The sequence below is a fragment of the Bos grunniens genome, chromosome 10, assembly GCF_055505025.1.
Source record: "Bos grunniens cultivar Pamir isolate PY7600 chromosome 10, Bosgru_T2T1.0, whole genome shotgun sequence".
In the NCBI taxonomy this organism is placed as follows: domain Eukaryota; kingdom Metazoa; phylum Chordata; class Mammalia; order Artiodactyla; family Bovidae; genus Bos; species Bos grunniens.
In genome coordinates, this window is record NC_141174.1 from 62180616 (window position 1) to 62205533 (window position 24918).

The 24918-nt window shown below is 37.1% G+C and overlaps 1 long non-coding RNA gene across 17 annotated transcripts in view; it reads right to left on the minus strand.

The window, feature by feature from the left end:
- Nucleotides 1–7127, minus strand: part of LOC147364667 (uncharacterized) — a 287481-nt gene extending 280354 nt beyond the window's left edge. For 12 of the 17 annotated variants that reach the window (XR_015134845.1, XR_015134851.1, XR_015134860.1 and 9 more), the window contains exons 1-2: nucleotides 6971–7127; nucleotides 6588–6883 (exon numbers count right to left, since the gene is read on the minus strand). This is a non-coding gene — a long non-coding RNA (uncharacterized LOC147364667). Of the gene's footprint in view, nucleotides 1–274; nucleotides 380–606; nucleotides 1663–6053; nucleotides 6102–6587; nucleotides 6884–6970 lie in introns of those variants that run through there. The other 5 variants (XR_015134848.1, XR_015134847.1, XR_015134843.1 and 2 more) reach the window with 3 other exon arrangements.
- Nucleotides 7128–24918: the final 17791 nt, after the last annotated feature.

Sequence of the window (24918 nt, forward strand, 5' to 3'; positions counted from 1 at the left end):
CAGGCACACACTTCAGCCCCTCTTTCTCCAGCACTGCTCCCCTATAGGGATAAGGTGCCAATGCTGGGAGCAGGGATAGCACATACACAGAAAAAGAACCAAGGTGGACCTGAACCTTAGGGCTTCTGCTCCTGCAACATGGGACGTGACTTGCCCCCAGTAGGGTGGTATGAGCCACTGATCACAGGAGAACCCTGGCTCACAACACCCTGGATCTCCTTCTCCTACCCATAGCTGTCAGCACATTCTGGGGAGAGACATGATTTGTACTTACATCAGATCCAATTCTCCCACCAAAACTGCTGGGCATATGCAGACTCCATAGGGAGGCTCCCACATAAGGACACCATTTCAATACTGGGATAGGTAACTGTTTCACCTGATTTCACAGAGACAGCTGAATTAGTTTCAAGTGAAAGAAAAAATAACTTGGGGAAAAAAAACTAATGAAAGAGATAAATAATTGGCTAGATTAACAGTTCAATGCATTAGTTAAAAGAATGTTAACTAAACTGAGGTAAGGAATAGATGAACATGCTGAGAATTTTAACAAGAAATTAGAAAATTAAAAAAAAAAAATCAGAACTGAAGAACAGAATAACGGAAATGAAATATAGACTAGAAGGAATTAACAGCAGGCTAGGTGATACAAAATAACACACATTGACCTGGTAGACAGAGTTCCAAAAATCTCCCAATCAGAGAAACAAAAACAAATTTGAAAAATGAGAACAATTTAACAAGCCTCAAAGACAACAAACATCAAGCATAACAACATTCACATTTTAGGAGAACCAGAAAGTGAAAAGAGAAATGTAAGGGTTAAAAATATATTTGATTAAATTCTGGTTGAAAACTTTCTGAACCTGAGGAAGGAAATATATATACAGGTAAAGGAATCAAAGAGAGTCCCAAACAAAATGAATACAAAGAGACCCATGCCAAGACATATAATAGCTAAAATACCAAAAGTTAAAGATAAAGAGAGAATTCTTAAGGCAGCAGGAAAACAACAAAGGGCCACATACAAGCAAACCCAAATAAGGCTATCGGCTGATTTTTCTACAAAAACTTGCAGACCAGAAGGGAGAGGCATGATATATATAAAATTATTAAAGGAAAAAAACATTATGAAAAGGAAAATCCTACAATCTAAGACATTCCACTCAGCAGGATTATTATTAAAAATTGAAGGAGAGACAAAGAACTTCTCAGATAAACAAAAACTAATAGTCATCAATGCTAGTTCAGTTCAGTCATTCAGTCATGTCCAGCTGTTTGCGACCCCATGGACTGCAGCACGCCAGGCTTCCATGTCCATCACCAATTTGCTAAGTTTACTCAGACTCATGTCCATCCTGTCAGTGATGCCATCCATCCATCTCATCCTCTGTCATCCCATTTTCTTCCAGCCTTCAACCTTTCTCAACATCAGGGTCTTTTCAAATGACTCAGGTCTTCACACCAAAGTATTGGAGATTCAGCTTCAACATCAGTCCTTCCAAAGAATATTCAGACTGATTTCCTTTAGGATGGGCTGGTTGAAATTTCTTGCTGTCCAAGGGACTCTCAAGAATCTTCTTCAACACCACAGTTCAAGAGCATCAATTCTTTGGCACTCAGCTTTCTTTATAGTCCAAATCTCACATCCATGCATGAATACTGAAAAAAACACATCTTTGACTAGATGGACTTTTGTCAGCAAAGTAATGTCTCTTCTTTTTACTATGCTGTCTGCTGCTGCTGCTACTGCTAATTCGCTTCAGTCATGTCCAACGCTGTGTGACCCCATAGATGGCAGCCCATCAGGCTTCCCTGCCCCTGGGATTCTCCAGGCAAGAACACTGGAGTGGATTGCCATTTCCTTCTCCAATGCATGAAAGTGAAAAGTGAAAGTGAAGTCGCTCAGTCATGTCCGACTCTTAGCGACCCCATGAACGGCAGCCTACCTGGCTCCTCTTTAATACTTCACTTACATCAATGGACAGATCATCCAGGCAAGAAATCAAAAAGGAAACAGTAGTTTTAAATAACACATTACACCACTTGGACTTAACAAGACAATTCATACCAAAACAGTAGAATATATATATTCCTTTCAAGTGCACATGGAGCATTCTCCAGGATAGATCACATGATAGGTCATAAAAGTTAAGTTTTAATCACTCAGTCATATCTGACTCTTTGTGACCCCATGGACTGTAGCCCACTTAGCTCCTCTGTCCATGGGATTATCCAGGCAAAAATACTGGATTGGGTTGCCATTTCATTCTCCAGGGATCTTCCTGACCCAGGGACTGAACCCAGGTCTCCAGCAATGCAGGAAAATCCTTTACTGACTGAGCCAGAAGGGAAGGTGATAAAACAAGTCTTAATAAATTTAACAGGATAGAAATTATACCAACCTTATTTTCTGACTACAATGGTATGAAAATAGAAATCAATTACACAAAGCAAATGGGAAAAATAAGAAACATGTGGAGAATAAACTATATTACTAAAATATCAAAAGGTCAATGAGGAAATAAAAGTAAAATTAGAAAATATCTCTTGACAAATTAAAAAGCTTTCCAAAATTTATGGGATGCAAAGCAAAATGGAAGTTTATAGCAATATGGGCCTAAATCAAGCAAATGTAAAATCTTAAACAACCTAATCTAACATCTTAAAAAATTAGGTGGGAAAAAAAAAATCGCAAAGTCAGTGAAGGATCATAAATAATAAAGATCAGAGAGGAAATAAATACAATAGAGACCTGAAAAGGAACAGAAAATAACAATGAAACCAAGATTTTTTTTTTTTGAAAAGTTCAATAAGCCTTGAGTCAAACTCATCAAGAAAAAATAAATGACTCAAATAAATAAGAAACAGAAGAAGTAACAACCAATATCCCAGAGATACAGAAAATTATGAGAATACTATGAACAGTTATATGTGAAAAAATTGGACAACCTAATAAATTTCTAGAAACTACAATCTTCCAGGACTGAATCAGGAAGAACTAGACAATCTGAACATAGCAATCATTAGTAGTGAAGTTGAATTTGTAATTATAGAAATTTAATTATAATTAAAGAAAATCATAGAGCAATATCTCTGTTGAATATAGATGCACTGAATTCAACAATATGTAAGAAGTATAATACACTAGGATTTATTCCAGGTGTGAAAAATATTTCACTATCTGCAATCCAATCAGTGTGCTACACCACATGAAAAAAAGTAAGGATAACATTAACACTGACCATCTCAAAAGATGTAGAAAAAGCAAGTGACAAAATTCAACATCCATTCATGATGAAAGCTATCATCTAAATTGGGGCTTCCCTGATAGTTCAGTTGGTAAAGAATCTGCCTGCAGTGTAGGAGACTCTGGTTCGATTCCTGGGTCTGGAAGATCTGCTGGAAAAAGGATAGGCTATCCACTTCAGTATTCTTGGGCTTCCCTTGTGGCTTAGCTGGTAAAGAATCTGCCTGCAATGAGGGAGACCTGGCTTCTATCCCTGGGTTGGGAAGATCCCCTGGAAAAGGGAAAGGCTACCCACTCCATTATTCTGGCCTAAAGAATTCCATGGACTGTATAGTCCATCAGGTCGCAAAGAGTTGGACACAACTGAGCAACTTTCACTTTTCACTTCAAATTTGGTATAGAGGGAACATATCTCAACATAATAAAGGTTACATATGACAAACTCACAGCTAACATCACACTTGAGAGTGAAAAGCTAAAATCTTTTCCTCAAGATCAGGAACAAGAGAAGGATATTCACTCTGACCACTTCTATTTAACATAGTATTGGAAGATTCTGAATTGCCAAAGAAATTTTGAGAAAAATTAACAAAGTTGGAGTTATCATGCTCCCTTACTTCAAACTATACTAAAAACTATAGGAATCAAAACAATATGATATGGGCACAAAAGTAGACATAGAAATCAATGGAAAAGAATACAGAACCCAGAAAAAAAACTCCATGTACTTATGGTACACTAATCAATGACTAAGGAGGCAACAATATATAAATGGGAAAGAAACAGTCTTTTCAATCAATGGTGCTGGGAAAATTGGAGTGCTACATTAAAAAATTAATTTAGAACATTTTCCCACACTACGTATAAAAATAAACTCAAAATGGACTAAAAACCTAAATATAAGCTCAGAAACCATAAAACCCCTAGAAGAAAGCATAGGCAGTACACTCTCTGACACAAATTTTAGCAATATATTTTTGGATCTCTCCTCTCAGGCAAAGGAAGAAAAAGTAAATATAAACAAATGAGACCTAATTAAATTTTAAAACTTTTGCACAACAAAGGAAATCATGTATGAAATGAAAAGAGAATCTACTTAACAGAAGGTATATTTGCAAATGATATGACCAATAAGGAGTTAATACCCAAAACATATAATCAGCTCATACAACTCAAAATCAATAAAACAAACAACCCAATTGAAAAATGAGTAGAAGACCTGAATAGATATATTTTCAAATAAACAGACAGATAGCCAACAGACTTGAAAAGATGTTAATCATTGGAGAAATACAAGTCAAATCCAAAAGTTATCACCTCATACCTATCAGAAGGGCTATCATCAAAAAGTCTACAAATAAGAAATATTGGCAAGGACAGAGAAAATAAAATCCTAATTCACTGCTGGCAGGAATTTAAATTGGTGCCACCAGTATAGAAAATAGTATGGAGTTAAAAGAAAAAACTAAAAATAGAACTATCATATGATATAGCAATTCCACTACTAGGTATATATACAAAGAAAATAAAAACACTAATTTGAAAAGATACATGTACCCCAATGTTGATAGCAGCATTATTTTGCCAAGATAGAAGCAACATGTGTCCATCAATAGATAAAGAAGATATGGTGTATGTATGTGTATATATATTTTATACACATATAGACCATATATATTATATATATAGACACACTCACACATACACACACACATACACACACACATACACACACACTAGAAAGGCACTGGGGTGCTGAAAATGTTTCAGGGTTTATTACAGTAGAGTTATATGGGAGTCTTCAATGGATACCAGTCTTTAAGTGACTCACAAAGCCTCAAGTTAAGTCCACAGTATAAACCACTGGGAGACTTGGGGAAATAAATTAGGAGAAGAAATTTTGACCATTTTGACCAGTATAGCACATCAAAATCTGGGTAGCATAAGTCTAACTATTAAAAGCTGCCAGGGCATCCACCACTATAAAGAAATCTTCTTACAAAAGGAATTGATAGCTCTATTACTAATGAGAATCTCAAAAGCCAAAGCTGCAAAGTTGGTAGGCATAACTTAGCACTCAAAAGTTATCTGAGCATCATCACCTAATTCTAAGACTCTTGTGCTAGGATAAATTGGTCATAAAACAGGTTAAATTGACAGCAGCTCACTGACCTCAAGAAATTTTCTTTGCAACGAGGTAAACTGTGTGTGTATGCTCAGTCAAATCCAACTCTGTGACCTATGGACTGTAGCCCGCCAGGCTCTTCTGTCCATGGAATTTTCCAGGCAAAAATACTAGAGTGGGTTGCCATTTCTATAAAACACCACAAAATCCCCAACCCAGCTTCATATCCCTCTTTGTTATTAATTTAGCTCCAAGAGATCCAAGCTTTAACAAGACAAATGAATCCTCAAGTTTCAAAGAATTGAGTGCATTGCCTTCTGGCACATCTGCTTATTTTATATCTAACAATTGTGGTCTCAGAAGCTGTAGATACACACAAAAATGGTTAAAAAAAATCTTACTCAGAAAATCTAGAAACACAATAGCCTTTATGGACACAATAATTAGACAAGATTATCCTAAGAGTACATTTAAAAGCAAGGACTCCCAAATTAAACGACTGAATAGGATATCTATTTTCATTGTTATGCAGAAAACTCCAAAAAACTTCACGGTTCCAAAATAACTTCATTGAAAGATTCATTGCAAAAGGCCAATGAAAAGGTAAAGACACAAGATGGACCCAAAGCAAAACTGAAACTGATGTGATTCCTACTGCTCCCCTCTATCCTCCTTTACCTGAGTACTCACAATCTACCAATCCTCTTTCTGAATCACCTTTTCACTCTGAAGAGACAAGACCATAAACAAAGTCCAAGTTAGTGATCCTATAACTGCAACAAGTCCAGAAACCTAAAACAATCTTTGGTCCCCCCTAATGTCATCCTCCTAGGAGTCCAACATCAAAATACTGAGCCAGAAATTGCTATCTCACTTGTAATAAACTTGCAAATGGACATCGGAATAAAATGTCCTCAAAGATGGTGCAAATTCTTCCACACTAACTTGAACACCCTATCAACCCTCAAAGGAGGGCCACCATTTAGGGCCCCTACTAGGGTTGATTACACTCTCAGGGATTCTGTAGTAAATTGCTATGAGTTATTACCTGAAACAGCTCAGAGGAAGCTAAAGTTAAAATTGATAGAAAACCTAGGAAATTCTGGTAGTTGCCAGGGCTTCATACTCTACTGTAAACCCCACTCACTATGGGGCTTGCAGTCTGGGTCCTGAGATAACTAGCAGAAGCTTGTGAAAGGTAAAAATTCTTACCAGTGTCAACTCTTCTGGATCTCTCTAGTGCCCAGTCAAGAAGGGAAGGTAAAATTTCACATTGTTTCTTAATGGTTATCTATCCTTTTCTCTTCAAGTGCCAGCTGTTGTCTTCTTGTTTGTCCTGTTTTGTGTCCCGAGAACTTGACTTGCTTTTCAGTCTGTCTGCAGCATATAGGTTGTTGATTCTCTGACACGCTGGTGGTTCAACTATCAGGTTGGGAGGCCCCAGAATGTAACCAAACAGAAATGTGGATTGCCATCTCTCTATGGCTAGGGTTTTTCAAATGATGAACCTAAAAAAAAAAAAAATAGTAATGAGTTTGATGCCTTTTATTCAAAGGAAAGCAATCCTCTTGATTTGGGCAAATGCAGTGACTCACAAGCAGTGGAAATGCTGTTCCTACGGGATCTGGGGCAAGACTGAGTTTAACAGAACTTAGAAGAGGCAACAGCGAAACTGGACTTGATTGGCTAGGAGGTCAATTACGCTTTCAGGCTAGCAGCTTCTACTTCCTAGGGTAAGGTAAACTAGCCACAGCTGAGTTAGAGACGTGTAATTGGTATTATGTTAGGATTCTTTGACAGGTGTTTCTCCTAATTGTAGGCTGATTTAAGTTTAGATTGGTAATGTAGACTGGGCTGCTGGAGCAGCCTCCATTTTGTGGGTGCTGATGCACAAATTAACTTTATCAGGTACTATTAACTATTGCCAGCTTTCAGAGAAATTATCTAAGTCTTTCTTCCTTTTGGCTCTTTTTTGGGGAGTAGCTCTGTATCTTGGAAGGGTAATATCATTTGTACCCTCCGGTTAGACACCTCTTGTGTCTAAGGAAGTCATTCATTTCTGCCAGGAATACTTATTCTCTTTGTCCTGGCTGAAACCTGACAAGATATTTGAAAGTTTTTTTTTAAAGTAGCTCTAGGGTAAGAAGTTAGCCAAATTGGAAGCTGATATTCAGAGCCTGATAGGAATTTTTACCTCAGGCCTTCCCTCCTCAGCTAATGAAACTATATACCCAGAGGAAAAGAAAAATATTCTAAAGAGAAACAGCTCTAAATTGAGAACATGGGAATCTTGATTTCTTAGTTGAATATTTTCTCCCTGATATTAACAAGTGAATTAAAGATAAACATGACTATCTTAGACCCTTGATAGCATTCAGGTTACAACTCAATTCCTTGATAAATTAAAATCAACTGTCCTATAGAGGACAGCTTGTAAAATTTTCTTAGGAATTGTGCCTTTACAAAAACAGAAAAAGCCTTCCTATTCTTCTTAAAAAGGCCCAAACCTCCCATACTCAAATGCTCATAAGTATTGTAAAAACTCTGAATTTAGGAAACAAAAGTCCTGGGAGGAAACTACACTTTTCCTTTGTGTCTTTGAGATGAAAACGTTCGACCTTGTCTTTTACAGAAACGAAGGGTTCTCTATTTGAAATGCAAACTTCAGCGAGTTAATTCTTATCAGAAGGAGGAATAAAGGAGAGGTTATTTGATTACTATGTGAATCAAAAATCTTGAAATCTATACTAGTAAAAAGCTTAAGCCATCTGAGTAGGTGAACTTAACTTACATCTACCAGAAACACAATTTGAATCCAACTGTTCCATTATGAACAGTGAGTTTAAACACCCAAGCAGGTTCCTATGGGGTTCTCCCAGGTACGAAAGTCTTTCTGTGTCCCCAATTTCTTGTTTGTAGGAAATAGGCTTTATTGAGCCTCCTTTGCCTTCCCAGAGTTCCAAAGGGCAGTTCAAACAGTTGCTAATCAGAGAAGCGAGAGGATGCAGAGACAAGGCAGAAGCAGTCAGGCAACAATAAAAACAATGCAGCCTTGGGAGGTGTTCCAGGAATCCTGTGCTCAGCCTGTTCAGTTCAGTTCAGTCGCTCACTCGTGTCCGACTCTTTGCAACCCCATGAATTGCAGCACGCCAGGCCTTCCTGTCCATCACCAACTCCCAGAGTTCACTCAAGCCCATCAAGTCCGTGATGCCACCCACCCATCTCATCCTCTGTCCTCCCCTTCTCCTCCTGCCTCCAATCCCTCCCAGCATCAGAGTCTTTTCCAATGAGTCAACTCTTCGCATGAGGTGGCCAAAGCACTGGAATTTCAGCTTTAGCATCATTCCTTCCAAAGAAATCCCAGGGCTGATCTCCTTCAGAATGGACTGATTGGATCAGCCTATTACTATCCTCTATCTGGGTAGGAGACCTAGTTCTGCCGCCGCCGCCGCCACTAAGTCGCTTCAGTCTTGTCTGACTCTCTGCGACCCCAGAGAAGGCAGCCCACCAGGCACCCCATCCCTGGGATCCTCCAGGCAAGAACACTGGAGTGGGTTGCCATTTCCTTCTCCAATGCATGAAAGTGAAAAGTGAAAGTGAAGTCGCTCAGTCGTGTTCGACTCTTAACGACCTCATGGACTGCAGCCTACCAGGCTCCTCCATCCAGGGGATTTTCCAGGCAATAGTACTGGCAATGGCACCCCACTCCAGTACTCCTGCCTGGAAAATCCCATGGACAGAGGAGCCTGGTAGGCTGCAGTCCATGGGGTCGCTAGGAGTCGGACACGACTGAAGTGACTTGGCAGCAGCAGTACTGGCAGAAGAGCTCAAAGAAAGTGGTAGGTGCACTCCTTTGGGAGGAACCAAGACTTTGCTTTATGCTTCTCTATTGTTTCATTGTTTTTTCTTTGTTTCTACATTCCTTCCCTTCCCTGATTAGTAACTGTTTGAATCTGCCCTTTGGAACTCAGAGGAGGTCTAGCAGCCAGGCTGAAGCCTTTTTCCTACAAAGAATAAGGAGCATGGTGTCACGCGAGTGTATGTTCCTTGGTTCTTTGTCTCGTCACAACAAAGATTTGGAGCAACGGACATTAAAGCCCTCGGGGCGTCACAACTCTCAGGTCTTGGACAAACCGTGCTACAGCTCTTAGGCAAATCAGTGTTACAGCTCTATTTTATTTATAAGATAGCAGGAGAATCCAAGACTCGAAGAGAAGAGAGTGGAGAAGTGGGTGGGGAGGGAGAAAGAGAGAGAGAGAAAGAGAGAGAGAGCGCGCGCATGCACGCGGGAGAGAGAGTCCGAGAGAAAGCGCTTTGGCTCCTCCTTTTATATGCAAATTGGGCTTAGCCAGGAGTGCTGTTTGTTCTGTTTGTTCTGCCTGAAGTCTTCACTCTGGTCCTCGGACCTTCCTTGTCTTTTAGCCACCGCCATTTTGGACTCCTTTTCCCTATTCTACCTACCTAACAATGGGAAGGCATCTCTACTCAGGGAGATCCCCACAGGGTCTTCCTGGGACAGACCCCTCCCCCATATTCTCTGCTGTAGTTCCTCTCTGAAGTACCTAGATAATAATAGAATCTTGGGCACATTATCTGAGTTTTTCAGATGCTAAAACCACCACCAGATGGAAGAATTATCTACTTGATGATCCTGAGCAGATAGCCCCCAGACCTACTGGTGCCTAAGGACTGATAATGTTAACCACCTTCTTACCTCAACATCAACCAATCAGAGCATTGTGATCAAACTCATCACATACCCAGTGACCTTCCCCTCCCTCACCTGGCCTTTAAAAGTGGTTTGCTAAAACCCATCATGGAGTCTGGGGCTTTCTGAGTCCTAACCTACCAGGAATCAGTGTCTGGCACCATACAATAAACACTGTACTTTCCTCCACCATAACCTGGTGTTAGTAGACTGGCTTTACTGCATGGGCTAGCAGACACAGCACCATAGTTTGGCTCAGCACCACAACTTGGTTTCAGTTCCCTCTTTTCTTTGCTTTTTCTCAATCTTGAAGGGAACAAGTATTAGACAAGAAAAGGAATACAGTAACATTTTTGATAAAGAGGTTAATCATAAACTTGGCAGAGGAACTCAGCTTCAGTTACATTGAGATAGGTTGCTGCTGGTACTACTGCTAAGTCACTTCAGTCGTGTCCGACTCGTTGCAAAACCATAAACGGCAGCCCACCAGGTTCCCCCTTCCTTGGGATTCTCCAGGCAAGAACACTGGAGTGGGTTGCCATTTCCTTCTCCAATGCATGAAAGTGAAAAGTGAAAGTGAAGTCGCTCAGTTGTGTCCGACTCTTAGCGACCCCGTGGACTGCAGCCCACCAGGCTCCTCAGTCCATGGGATTTTTCCAGGCAAGAGTACTGGAATGGGTTGCCATAGTGACTAACAAAACTACAGCTTTGAAAAAAAGTCTGTTAATTATGCCCAATTTATAACTATCATTAAAGAACAAAGTATTTCACTTGATCCAGTTTGTTTTTCCTTGTATTATATATATATATTTTTCTCCATGAAGAAAAATAAAACTCTGGCCAATAATTCTCTGATAAATTCTGTACTGGTAAACCATAAACCAATCTTTAAAAGCACTTTCCACTCTTATTATTAACTTACTTTAAAAAAAGAATATCTAAAGTATTATTGACCCATTTTTTTGATGCATTTTTTTTTACTACCCACTGAATATATGTGTGTGTGTATATAAAATAAAGGTTCAAAATGTTAAAGACTGCTCCATAGCTGATTCAATGTGTGTGACTACTTTGACACAGTCTGCTATGTCCCTCAATTTCATCTGCTACCAATTTGATTCTGTTACATCTGTATACTTTTTCCAGGAGATGGCGTAATTTGTGAAATTACATATATTTCTCAAAAGGTCTTTACTACATATTTTACCATCAAGCACAGATTAACCATCTCATTAAAATGCCTCTCCCCACTGACTTCATCCATCTGTCTGGTAATGACAGTGCTTAATCATTCTAGAAACTCAGAATGTATTTTGATGATATTAAAATCTTTGTTGCTGTTAATTACCATTTGATTTTCACATTGGCCATCTTGTTTACTGAGTCAGTCAAAAATATATCTAGGTTAGTACCATAAGGTTTCACTGATTTAATTTGTGATATTTTAAGTCACTACAGTGCATATACATATTATTTTTAAAATATTTATGTATTGTGATGACTTGATATGAAAAAATCTCTAATGATAGAAAAAAAAGTGTCCTATTTTTGTTATGAATATTTAGTCCATATCTCTATGGTACTAATGTATGATTCTCTGGGAGACCAATTATTAATATGGTCATATGCAACAGAAATGGTTACCTCATTGTGGGGATGTTGAAAAGATAAAAGGAGATAATCAAGAATCTTTATACAGCAAATTCCCACTGGCTATCTACTTTACATGTGGTAATATATATGTTTTAATACTACTCTCTCAGGTCATGATGCAGGTAACCCAAAGCTGGTGCTCTGTGATGACCTAGACAGGTGGGACGGTGAGGGTAATGAGAGGGCAGTTTAGGAGCAGGTGGTACTTATATATACCTATGGCTGGTTCATGCTGATGTGTGTTGGAAGCCATCACAATATTGTAGAGTAATTATCCTCCCAATAAAAGTAAAATAAAAACTTAAAAAAAAAGAATCTTTAGTAAGAGCATTCTAAAAGATAAGGGAAGAGACTAAATCCATCTAGGAAAACATTAAGAAATTTTATATCAACTCTCTTTCAATGTCCAAGTTATATGAAAAGAAACAAAAGTCTGGTATACAAAGAACTTTTAAACTACTATCTGATAGTGAGGCAATAATTTAGTTTTGAAACGGTCTTTTTCCCCACTCATTCCTGAGAATGGAAGAATGATAAGGATTGATTGCAGTGCCTAATGTCAGAAAGTTGACATCTTCTTTTCAAAAAAGTATTTAAGAGCTGTAATTTTGCTTCTCATCTTTGATCTTCATAGCGACTCAAACTGGCAGCAGCAGGAGTCCCATTCTCAAAATAATAGGTAGTTCCTTAAGAAGCCAAACAGTGTTTGGAAATATACATTTTAAGGGTTCTTTCACACCGACCAATGCAACAGGAAAAAAATATTTTTAATATGGATCTCAAAGCAAAAATACCAGACCCAAATGTGATATGCACTGTGGTGTGTTTGTGTATATGTAGTGGGGGGAGGGGGGTGATATTTCACTTGAATGAATTTTCTCATTTGTTAGAGACCATTGATCAAGACGAAAAAAGTACAATTTCATTAAATTCTTGGTATCTCATTCCTACATAACTAAAATTTCAACAAAAACTCTAAACACTATCTAAATCATACACCAAAATATGCAGTTGACATTTTATTAGAAAAATAAAGTTTGTTTCCAAAATTGCATTTTTGGCCTTTATCTGATTACCAAAGTAGTGTATTGTAGGTCATTTGGAAAATATAAGGAAACAGAAAGAGAAAAATAATTCTAGAGTTACTTGTATAATTCAATCATTTTACAAAATATTAATATCCCAGAATGGGATGTCAAACAGCAACCTGATATTTTTCTTAAAATAAAGTGAGAATTGTTTCTATATTGTTAGATCATCAGGAAGCTATTATTCTAGTATGTTTCTCTGTAATATCTGTAAATTTTCCTCTATTATTGAACTTCAATTTTTCCCCTAATATATGCTATTATCAACAAAGTTCCTATGGATGATTAAAACAATTTTTAAGGATAAATTTTCTTATACATATTTTAAACTATGAATAACAATGCTATAGTTTAAATCTTCAATACACTTTTTTTCATTATATTGCTTAAAATGTTATATTAATATCTCAACATACACATAGATCAATGGACTAGAATAGAGTCCAGAAATAAACCCACACTTGAATGGCCAATTAATCTATGACAAAGAAGTCAGGACTATGCAAGAGGGAAAAGACAATCTCTACAGTAAGTGGTGCTGGGAAAACTAAACAGCTACATGCACAGGAATCAAACTGGACTATTTAATCATACCGTACACGGAAGTTAACTCAAATGGATTAAAGACTTAAGTGTAAGACCTGAAACCATAAAACTCTGAGAAGTAAGCATAGCAGTATGCTCTTTGACACAGGTCTTAGCAGTTTTGTATTTTTTTTTAACTTGTCTCTTCAGGTAAGAGAAACAAAAGCAAAAAATAAACAAATAGGACTACATCAGACTAGAAAGTTTTTGCACAGAAAAGGATATTATTAACAAAAGGAAAATGCTGCCTACTGAATGGAAGATAGTTGCAAAAGATAAATCTGACAATGGGTTAATACCCAAAATATCAAAAAATTCTACATCAAGAAATAAAACAAAAACAAACAATCTGATTAGAAAAATGGGCAGAGGACTTAAAAAGATATTTTCCCAAAGAAACATACAGATGGCCCACAGATACATGAGAAGATGCTCAAGATTGCTAATCATCAGGGAAATGCAAGTCGAAACCACAGTGAGATGTCACAGCACACCTGTTAGAGTGGCTGTTATCAACAAAGAACAAATAACAAGTGTTGGGGAGAGTGTGGGAAAAAAGGAACATTCATACACTATTGGTGGTAATATAAACTGATGTAGCCACTATGGAAAATGTATGGAGTTTCCTAAAAATGATTAAAAACAAAACTATATGATCCAACAAATCCACTTCTGGGTATTTATCTGAAGAGAATGAAAATACCAATTAAAAAAGCATATCCACTCCTATGTTCTTTACAGTATTATTTATGACAGCCAGGATTTGAAAACAACGTAAGTGGCTCATCAATACATGAATGGATAAAAAAAGATATTATTTATATATGTGTATATACACACGCAATAGGATATTATTCAGCTATAGAAAAGAATGAAATCTTGCCAATTGCAATCACATGGATGAATCTAGAGGGTATTATGGTAGAGTAAGTGATACAGAGAAAGACAAATACCACATGATTTTACTTATATATGGAATCTAAAATACAAAACAAATGAACACATAAAATTGTCATATTTAAGAGATATAGAGAACAAACAGGTAAGTTTGTTATATCCATCCAGTAAGAAGTGGGATGGGTGGATGAGAGAAATAGGTGAAGGAGATTAAGAGTTACAAACTTCCAGATACAAAATAAATGAGTCACAGGGAGGAAATGTACAGTGTGGGGAATAGAGTCAATAAAAATATAATATCTTTGTATGATGACAGGTGGTCACTAGACTTACCTTGGTGATCATTTTGTAATGTATAGAAATACTGAATTACTATGTTGTATACCAGGAACTCCCTGGAGAAAGGAATGGCAACCCGCTCCAGTATTCTTTCCTGGATAATCCCATGGACAGAGAAGCCTAGTGGGCTAGTCAATGGGTCGCAAAGAGTCTGACATGACTGAACGACTAACACACATACCAGGAACTAACATAGTGTTGTAAGTCAATTATATTTCAAAATCAAACTCACAGTATAGAGCTCAGATTTGTGGTTAACAGAGGCAGGGGGTAACCGGATGAAGATAGTTCCCCTTCCAGTTATCCCCTGCCTCTGTTAACCACAAATATCCAGAAAAATAGTGTGTTTTAGTCCTTCAGTTGTGTCCTACTCTTTGCAACCCCCTGGACTGGGGTCTTCCAGGATTCTCTGTCCATGAAATTCTCCAGGCAAGAATGCTGGGAGTGGGTTACCATTTCATTCTCCAGGGGAATCTTCCCAACCCAGGGATTGAACCCGCGTCTCCTGCATTACAGGCAGATTCTTTACCACTGAGCCACCAGAGAAGCCATCTACATAAACAGTAAATAGGAATGTAACAGAAAACATGATAAATGTTATTAACACCGTTGTATGTTATATATGCAAGTGGTTAAGAGAATAAATCCTGAGAATTCTTACCACAAGGAAAAAGATTTTTTTTCTTTTTATTTTGAGTATGTAGGAGATGATGGATATTCACTAAGCTTACTGTGGAAATAATTTCATGGTGTATGTAAGTCAAATCATTGTGTCATATACCTTAAACTTATACAGTGCTATATGTCAATTATATCTTTAAAACTGAAGGAGAGATGTAATCTTAAAGTCTGATTAATAAACTTTAATCAATTTATTCACATATTGTCCCTAGATATTTTTAATGTATTTCAAACCCTATTATTTGATATGTAAAAGTTCATGAATGTTCTCTTTGTGGATTTATCCTTACTTACAAAATAACTTGTCTTCCTATGCTTTAAGACTCTCAGTTCTTTTTATATAACAGTATAACCATCACAGCTTTCATTTTGTTTTTGCCATTATATATATTTCATCCTTCTTTATTGCTAGTCCTTTATTTCATTTAATGAGTATCTTTTAAATAATTCAGCCCATTTTTATTACATTAATGTATCTACTTGATATATGGTTGGCTTCCCTGTGGCTGAGACAGTAAAGATTCTGCCTGCAAGGCAGGAGACCCAGGTTCGATCCATGGGTCAGGAAGATCTGTGGAGAAGGGAACGCAACCCCCTCCAGTGTTCTTGCCTGGAGAATCCCATGGACAGAGAAGCCTGGCGGGCTATAGTCCATGCAGTCAACAAAGAGCCGGATACAACTGAGTGACTGACGGTCTCACTTTTCTTTCTCATTAAGTTGCTGCTTCTTTCTTCATCACTTTCTCCTGTCTTTTCATTTCTCTCTTTTTTACTGATAGTCTATTGTAAGTTGCTGCTTCTTTCTTGATCATTTTCTCCTGTCTTTTCATTTCTCTTTTTTACTCCTCCCATAGTCTTCTCTTCCTCCTCCTCCTCTTTCTTAGTCTGCTTCTCCTTTTGTATTTCTCTGCTACTACCATTTGTTCTCTATTTTCTTAGTGTCTTCCCTATCTGCCCCAAGACATTATTGGCACATTAGAAATATTTTCTAGATCCTAATTTTCTTACCTCCAAAAGATACTAAATGCATTACATGTCTCTTTGGGTTTCTCTATGTATCAAATGACACATTGTGTGTAAATATTTAGAAAAATATCTGAAACTTAATCATAATATTACACAATGAATAGTACTACTATTTTTGCTAATATTAAGATAATAATAACAGCATCATCAAGAGAATTTAGATTCAATTAGGGAAATTCTGATACATAATCATGCCACTTTTCCATCATTTGTTGTTCTGAGTTCAGAAATTTCCATAATCTTTTGCTCTCAGATCTATTTCTTTAACCTTTGTTTTTTTGTCACATGTAATTCAGATAGGGGAATCTTTCCCCCAATAGGTTTAATGTGTCCTGCAACTTGAAGATTTTGCTGAGGCTTTGATGTGGAGGTACTATAAGTGTTACCTCCATAAAAATGGCACTATATTTATCTTATTTTTATATTATCAACTCAAAAGATATTATTTTGGAGGAGGGAAGGAAGATTAAAAGCTTAGGCTTAGTCTACCATTTTTTAGTTATAAATTCAAATGAACTTTATTTCAAATAGAAGAATAATACAATCAACAGGGAAAAGAAGAGTGTCAAATTCATGCTCACACACATACACACAAATATTGATCATTGTTACTGACTGTGTTCAGAAACAATTTTTGTTCTAAATAAAAGTAAGAGAAAAAAAGAAATCTTTTACAACTGCCTCACTAAATGTGTGTGATTTCCAAGTGTGTGAATAGCCAGCTCTGAAGATCTCCATTCTGATTTGTGCTCTCTCTGCTGCTGCTGCTGCTGCTGCTGCTGCTGCTGCGTCGCTTCAGTCGTGTCCGACTCTGTGCGACCCCATAGACGGCAGCCCACCGGGCTCCCCCGTCCCTGGGATTCTCCAGGCAAGGACACTGGAGTAGGTTGCCATTTCCTTCTCCAATGAGTGAAAGTGAAAAGTGAAAGGGAAGTTGCTCAGTCGTGTCCGACTCTTCGCAACCCCTTGGACTGCAGCCTACCAGGCTCCTCCATCCATGGGATTTTCCAGGCAAGAGTACTGGAGTGGTGTGCTCTCTCTATGTATTATTAAACCCAGCCATGTCATCTAGAGTGGGGACAAATAGTAGTAAGGAAGGTCTGTGGCTTGTTTCTAGGATTCATACTATCTCAAAAACTGTATGTCTATATATTACCACTTTCCAAACCACCATAACTACTCACAGATAATAGCGATATGTATCTCTTCTCAAGCCAGTAAGAGTACATCGCTTTTAAAGTAAACTTGTTTGGAGAATCTGGAATGCTAGCAGAAGATGTTTCCATTATTGAAAAAGCAGAGGGTATTCAGGAAAAACCTATAACTAGTTACAGGGTGAAATTAGGTACTGATAACCATTGAAAGTAAAAGTGAAAGTCACTCAGTCCTGTCCTACTCTTTGCAACCTCATGGACTACACAGTCCATTGAATCCTCCAGGCCAGAACTGGAGTGGGAAACTGTTTCCTTCTCCAAGGGATCTTCCCAAGCCAGGGATCAAATCCAGGTCTCCTGCATTGCAGGTGGACTCTCTATCAGCTGAGCTACCAGGGAAGCCCCATTACATGGCCACTTCTCTAGTATGTTCCTTACTTTCTCATTTGCTCTATAAAGGATATGCTTGAAACCCTCCATATAAAGGAAAAGCTGTGCAATTGACTTTATTCAGAACAGCTATTTTCTTGACTTATTAATGCTATATCTATGTATTTGGAAATATATTCAGAAACTTCTTCTAAGTATCAATCAGTAGATCCTCTAGACTTCAGTAAGAAGAGTGAGTGATTTAATACATTTTGTTCTCTGCTATTTTTACCTCTGCTCATCTGAAAACTGCAGTCATGCTTTCTGAAATCCAGTATGCTAACCAATCAGGCTTAAGTTTGTTTTGACTTCAAAAATACAGAAAAGGGTGAATATTTTCTCACTAGAAAAAATATATCAAGTCCTAACACTACCCGAAAAATTGTATAGTTAAAGAAACTAACATTTAAATTAAGGCTAGAAAATTGTAATAAGGACTGTTGATGTTCAGTTGCTACGTTGTGTCCGATTCCTTGTGACCTCATTAATTGCAGCACATCAGGCTTCCCTGTCCTTCATTGTCTCCTGGAATTTGCTCAATCCATCTCCACTGAGTAGGTGATACCATCCAACCATCTCATCCTCTGTTGTCCTCATCTCCTTCTGCCTTCAATCTTTCACAGCATCAGGGTCTCTTCCAATGAGTTGGCTCTTCACATTAGGTGGCCAAAGTATTGGAACTTCAGCTTCAGTATCAGTTCTTCCGATGAATATTCAGGATTGATTTCCTTTAGGACTGATTGGTTTGATCTCTGTGCTGTTCAAGGGACTCTCGAGAGTCTTTTTTCCAGCACTATAGTGCAAAAGCATTAGTTTTTCGGTGCTCAGCCTTCTTTAACTCTCGCATCCATACATGACTACTGGAAAAACCATAGCGTTGACTATATGGATCTTTGTCAGCAAAGGGATATCGCTTCTCTGCATTTTAATATGTGATCTAGGTTTTCTTCCATATAGATGTAGGTTTTCTTCCAAATCACATATCTTAAAATGTGATCATAGCTTTTCTTCCAAGGAGCAAGTCTTTTAATTTCACGGTTACAGTCACTATCAGCAGTGATTTTGGAGCCCATGAAAATAAAATATGCCACTGTTTCCACTTTTTCCCCTTTTATTTGCCATGAAGTGATGGGACCAGATGCTGTGATCTTAGTTTTTGAATGTTGAGTTTTAAGCCAGCTTTTTCGCTTTCCTGTTTCACCCTCATCAAGAGGCTCTTTAGTTCCTCTTCGCTTTCTGCCACTAGGGTGGTATCATCTCCATATCTGAGATTGTTAATATTTCTCCCCACAATCTTGATTCCAGCTTGTGATTTATTCAGCCCAGCATTTTGCATGGTGGCTCAGATGGTAAAGCGTCTGCTTACAATGCGGGAGACTCGGGTTCAATCCCTTGGTTGGGAAGATCTCCTGGAAAAGGAAATGGCAACCCACTCCAGTATTCTTGCCTGGAAAATCCCATGGATAGAAGAGCCTGGTAGGCTACAGCCCATGGGGTCGCAGAGTCTGGACACGACTGAGCGACTTCACTTTCACTTTTCACTCTTATATAAGTTAAATAAGCAGAATGGCAATATATAGCCTTGACATACTCCTTTCCCAATTTTGAACCAGTCTGTTGTTCCATATTGAGTTCTAATTCTTGCTTCTTGACCTGCATACAGGTTTCTCAGGGGGCAGGTAAGGTGCTCTGATATTCCCATTTCTTTAAGAATCTTCCACAGTTTAATGTGATCCACACATTATTATTGACTCACAAAAGATTATAATGTATTAATAATATATTTGGTTTATAAAGCACCTTGTTGAGTAAAGACCAAAAAATGAAACATAAGATTAATGGCATCAAAAAAGACAATACATGAAGCTTATTTCAGTAATATATCTTGTTCAGAGTATGTAATTTAAATACTCTAAATTAGAAATTTAACTTTCTAATTAAAAATGTATGTTAACATATCAGCTCTGACACTTTTAGCTGTGTGACACTGAACAATTTGCCATTTTTCCTCACCTAGAAGAAGATATATGATGACATAATTTTAATGATAATGGTCCTATTAAGTGAAATAATGTAGATTGCCTGGCATATAGTAAATGCTTAATGACTGTATATCATGCATAAAAGTATATTTGCTTTTACAAACAAAACAAAACAAGATTAGATTTCTTGAAATAGCTTCTCTGGTGAAATTGAAACATTTTAATTCTCAGTGATGCTTGTATATGATGTATTATAGAATAAATTTATTTTCATTATATTCACACTAACTCAATAAATTAGATATAATCATTTATGTAGTTAAATATCTCATGGCATATATCTTTTTTAAAGTAATAAATGAGAAATGATGGTTGTCACGTTTAAAACAAGATATGAGCATTTAACTGTGAGACATCTTATTTCAATCTCTTACCTTTTGTTTTTAAAGTATCTGCAGTTTACCCTCCTACTATAAAATGTACTTTGTTACTTGCTGTTGTTGTTTAGTTGCTAAATCATGTCCAACTCTTTTGCAGCTCCATGGACTGTAGCCCATGAGGCTCCTTGGTCCATGGGATTTTCCAGGCAAAAATACTGGAATGGGTTGTCATTTCCTTCTCCAGTTACTTGCTGTAACCACATAGCTAATTTTGTTTACTTTTGGCACCATATTGCACTTTAATTAAGAACATTTCCAGAAAACCACAAGGCCAAAGTTGTGTTTTTCTAATTAAAAGAAAAAGCACAGTAAGCAGTTTTATTAGTAGTGTGAATGATACTATTAAGAACACATAGTGATTTAGGGAAGTAAACTTAGAATAATGTGAATTATAATGCAGAGTACACAAAACAAAACTACATGCACATTAATCAATTATTTCATGGTTCCCAAATATTTTTACATAGATATGTAACATAAAGTTTTGCTTTTGTTCCATATTCTAAAGTCTCATGTCTCACAATTAGAGATTATATGCTTTTTAAAAAATTTATAGAAATGTAATTGTATGTTTGCACGTGTGTATGCACATGAAGAAAGATAAAAGGATGCAGATGTAAATATACATTCATAGTATTTATAGCATAGTAGAGAAATCATCACATTAATTTTTAAAGCAATGGAGAGGAAAAAACTGAAATTGGCAACATAATCAACTGGTTAAATAAGTCACAATATATTTATAGAAAAATTATCATAGAGTCAATAAATAGATCGAAGCTATTTTATATAAGAAGGGGGGAAACAAGATGTAGCATAGTTTGTACTATATATTGCTATTTGAAATAGCCACATAAAATTTTAGAATCTGAGTAAGCAGTTTTGAGGGTCACTTGATAAGCTAGGCATGCACATTATCTGCAAGAATAATAGTTTTTATTCCAGACTGCAGCAATTATTAAGTAAAGGCATATAGAAATAGTTGACTTCTTTTAGGAATGTAGGATAAGAATAAGAAACTATTAATAGTGGAAAGTTGAAAGTATGATTTTAATGTTTATTGTTAATAATATATGAATTTTTACCGAAAAAAATAATATATGAATTTTTAAAATATGTCAAACTCTCAATAGGCAATTTGGTTTTTAAAACTAAAGCCTTTATATAAACTATTTATTTTATTTAATTTCCATGTTTTAGTCATTCCTAAACAGATTTTTAAATACAAACTTGAACGTATCCCCCTTTTTTTAAAAAAAAGGCTAGTATCAATAGAGAAATGTTTTTCTCCCATCAGTTTTCAAATATATAATATAGTTTTATTGACTATAATCACCATTCTGTACATTTTTAATATGTATACATATATTGAAATTATGTTGTACATCTGCAACTAATTTTCTATATATCAATTATATATCAATAAAAATAATTTAAGGAAATAATTGCTATACTTTTTCTGAATTATATTTTGTTATATAAACACAAATTAATTTTTTCTATTACCATTGTTTTATCACAAAGAAGAAGAATATGATGAAAACATGCAGTTCTGTAAATCAACAGGTAAAGATTTTTATAAAAGACACTAATGCCTAATATAGAATTATTTCTATTACAGAAAGCATCCATAAACAGATTTAAAGACTCCTTGATCATATTCTGATACGATTCCAAATTACTCTCTAGGATTAAAATAATTCTGAAATAAATGTGAAAATATGCTAACACAAAAGTACTCATTTCTAACCTGCTGCTGTGAAAATCAGTCTCATGTTGACTTGTTTTGATGTTGTAAAGCTCAACTAATAGATTTATATCAGCCTTTGGTGAGATAGTTTGAAAATGGTTTTCATTCCTACTGAAAAGAAAGCAAAAAATTATTGACAATACACATATATATTGTTTAGGACTAAACTCAAATTACTTTAATGGAAAAAATTGTGCTGATCAGTAATTTTTTATAATATTAAACAGAAACGTAATATATGTTTATAAGACTCCTAGGAAATTCATTGAAATGCAAATAGATGCATGTTTACAGAAACATGTATGTTATAGAAACACATGCATGTTTACAAAAACATCATGAGAACTTAAAGTGAGGAGACTCATTCAGTTCAGTTCAGTTCAGTCTTTCAGTTGTGTCCGACTCTTTGTGACCCCATGATTTGCAGCATGCCAGGCCTCCCTGTCCATCACCAACTCCTGGAGTTCACTCAAACTCATGTCCATCGAGTCGGTGATGCTATCCAGCCATCTCGTCCTCTGTTGTCCCCTTTTCCTCCTGCCCCCAATCCCTCCCAGCATCAGGGTCTTTTCCAATGAGCCAACTCTTCGCATGAGGTGGCCAAAGTACTGGAGTTTCAACTTTAGCATCATTCCTTCCAAAGAACACCCAGGACTGATCTCCTTTAGAATGGACTGGTTGGATCTCCTTGCAGTCCAAGGGACTCTCAAGAGTCTTCTCCAACATCACAGTTCAAAGGCATCAATTCTTTGGTGCTCAGCCTTCTTCACAATCCAACTCTCACATCCATACATGAACACTGGAAAAACCATAGCCTTGACTAGATGGACCTTTGTTGGCAAAGTAATGTCTCTAATTTTGAAGATGCTATCTAGGTTGATGATAACTTTCCTTCCAAGGAGTAAGTGTCTTTTAATTTCATGGCTGCAGTCACCATCTGCAGTGATTTTGGAGCCCAGAAAAATAAAGTCTGACACTGTTTCCACTGTTTCCCCATCTATTTGCCATGAAGTGATGGGACCAGATGACATGATCTTCGTTTTCTGAGTGTTGAGCTTTAAGCCAACTTTTTCACTCTCCTCTTTCACTTTCATCAAGAGGCTTTTTAGTTCCTCTTCACTTTCTGCCATAAGGGTGGTGTCATCTGCATATCTGAGCTTATTGATATTTCTCCCCGCAATCTTGATTCCAGCTTGTGCTTCTTCCAGCCCAGCATTTCTCATGATGTACTCTGCATATAAGTTAAATACGCAGGGTGACAATATACAGCCTTGACATACTCCTTTTCCTACTTGGAACCAGTCTGTTCCATGTCCAGTTCTAACTGTTGCTTCCTGACCTGCATATAGCTTTCTCAAGAGGCAGATCAGGTGGTCTGGTATTCCCATCTCTTTCAGAATTTTCCACAGTTTATTGTGATCCACACAGTCAATATTGGCATAGTCAATAAAGCAGAAATAGATCTTTTTCTGGAACTCTCTTGCTTTTTCAATGATCCAGCGGATGTAGGCAATTTGATCTCTGGTTCCTCTGCCTTTTCTAAAACCAGCTTGAACATCTGGAAGTTCACGGTTCATGTATTCCTGAAGTCTGGCTTGGAGAATTTTGAGCATTACTTTACTAGCGTGTGAGATGAGTGCAATTGTGCGGTAGTTTGAGCATTCTTTGGCATTGCCTTTCTTTGGGATTGGAATGAAAACTGACCTTTTCCAGTCCTGTGGCCACTGCTGAGTTTACCAAAATTGCTGGCATATTGAGTGCAGCACTTTCACAGCATCATCTTTCAGGATTTGGAATAGCTCAACTGGAATTCCATCACCTCCACTAGCTTTGTTCGTAGCGATGCTTCCTAATGCCCACTTGACTTCACATTCCAGGATGTCTGGCTCTAGGTAAGTGATCACACCATCATGATTATCTGGGTCATGAAGATCTTTTTTGTACAGTTTCTGTGTATTCTTGCCACCTCTTCTTAATATCTTCTGCTTCTGTTAGGTCCATACCATTTTTGTCCTTTATTGACCCCATCTTTGCATGAAATGTTCCCTTGGTATCTCTAATTTTCTTGAAGAGATCTCTAGTCTTTCCCATTCTGTTGTTTTCCTCTATTTCTTTGCACTGATCGCTGCAGAAGGCTTTCTTATCTCTTCTTGCTATTCTTTGGAACTCTACATTCAGATGCTTATATTTTTCCTTTTCTCCTTTGCTTTTCACTTCTCTTCTTTTCACAGCTATGTGTAAGGCCTCCCCAGACAGCCATTTTGCTTTTTTGAATTTCTTTTCCATGGTGATGGTCTTGATCTCTGTCTCCTGTACAATGTCATGAACCTCCATCCATAGTTCATCAGGCACTCTGTCTATCAGATCTAGGCCCTTAAATCTATTTCTCACTTCCACTGTATAATCATAAGGGATTTGATTTAGGTCATACCTAATGGTCTAGCGGTTTTCCCTACTTTCTTCAATTTCAGTCTGAATTTGGCAATAAGGAGTTCATGATCTGAGCCACAGTCAGCTCCCAGTCTTGTTTTTGCTGACTGTATAGAGCTTCTCCATCTTTGGCTGAAAGAATATAATCAATCTGCTTTCAGTGTTGACCATCTGATGATCATGTCCATGTGTTTAGTCTTCTCTTGTGTTGTTGGAAGAGGGTGTTTGCTATGACCAGTGCGTTCTCTTAGCAAAACTCTATTAGCCTTTTCCCTGCTTCATTCCATATCCCAAGGCCAAATTTGCCTGTTACTCCAGGTGTTTCTTGACTTCCTACTTTTGCATTCCAATCCCCTGTAATGAAAAGGACATTTTTTGGGG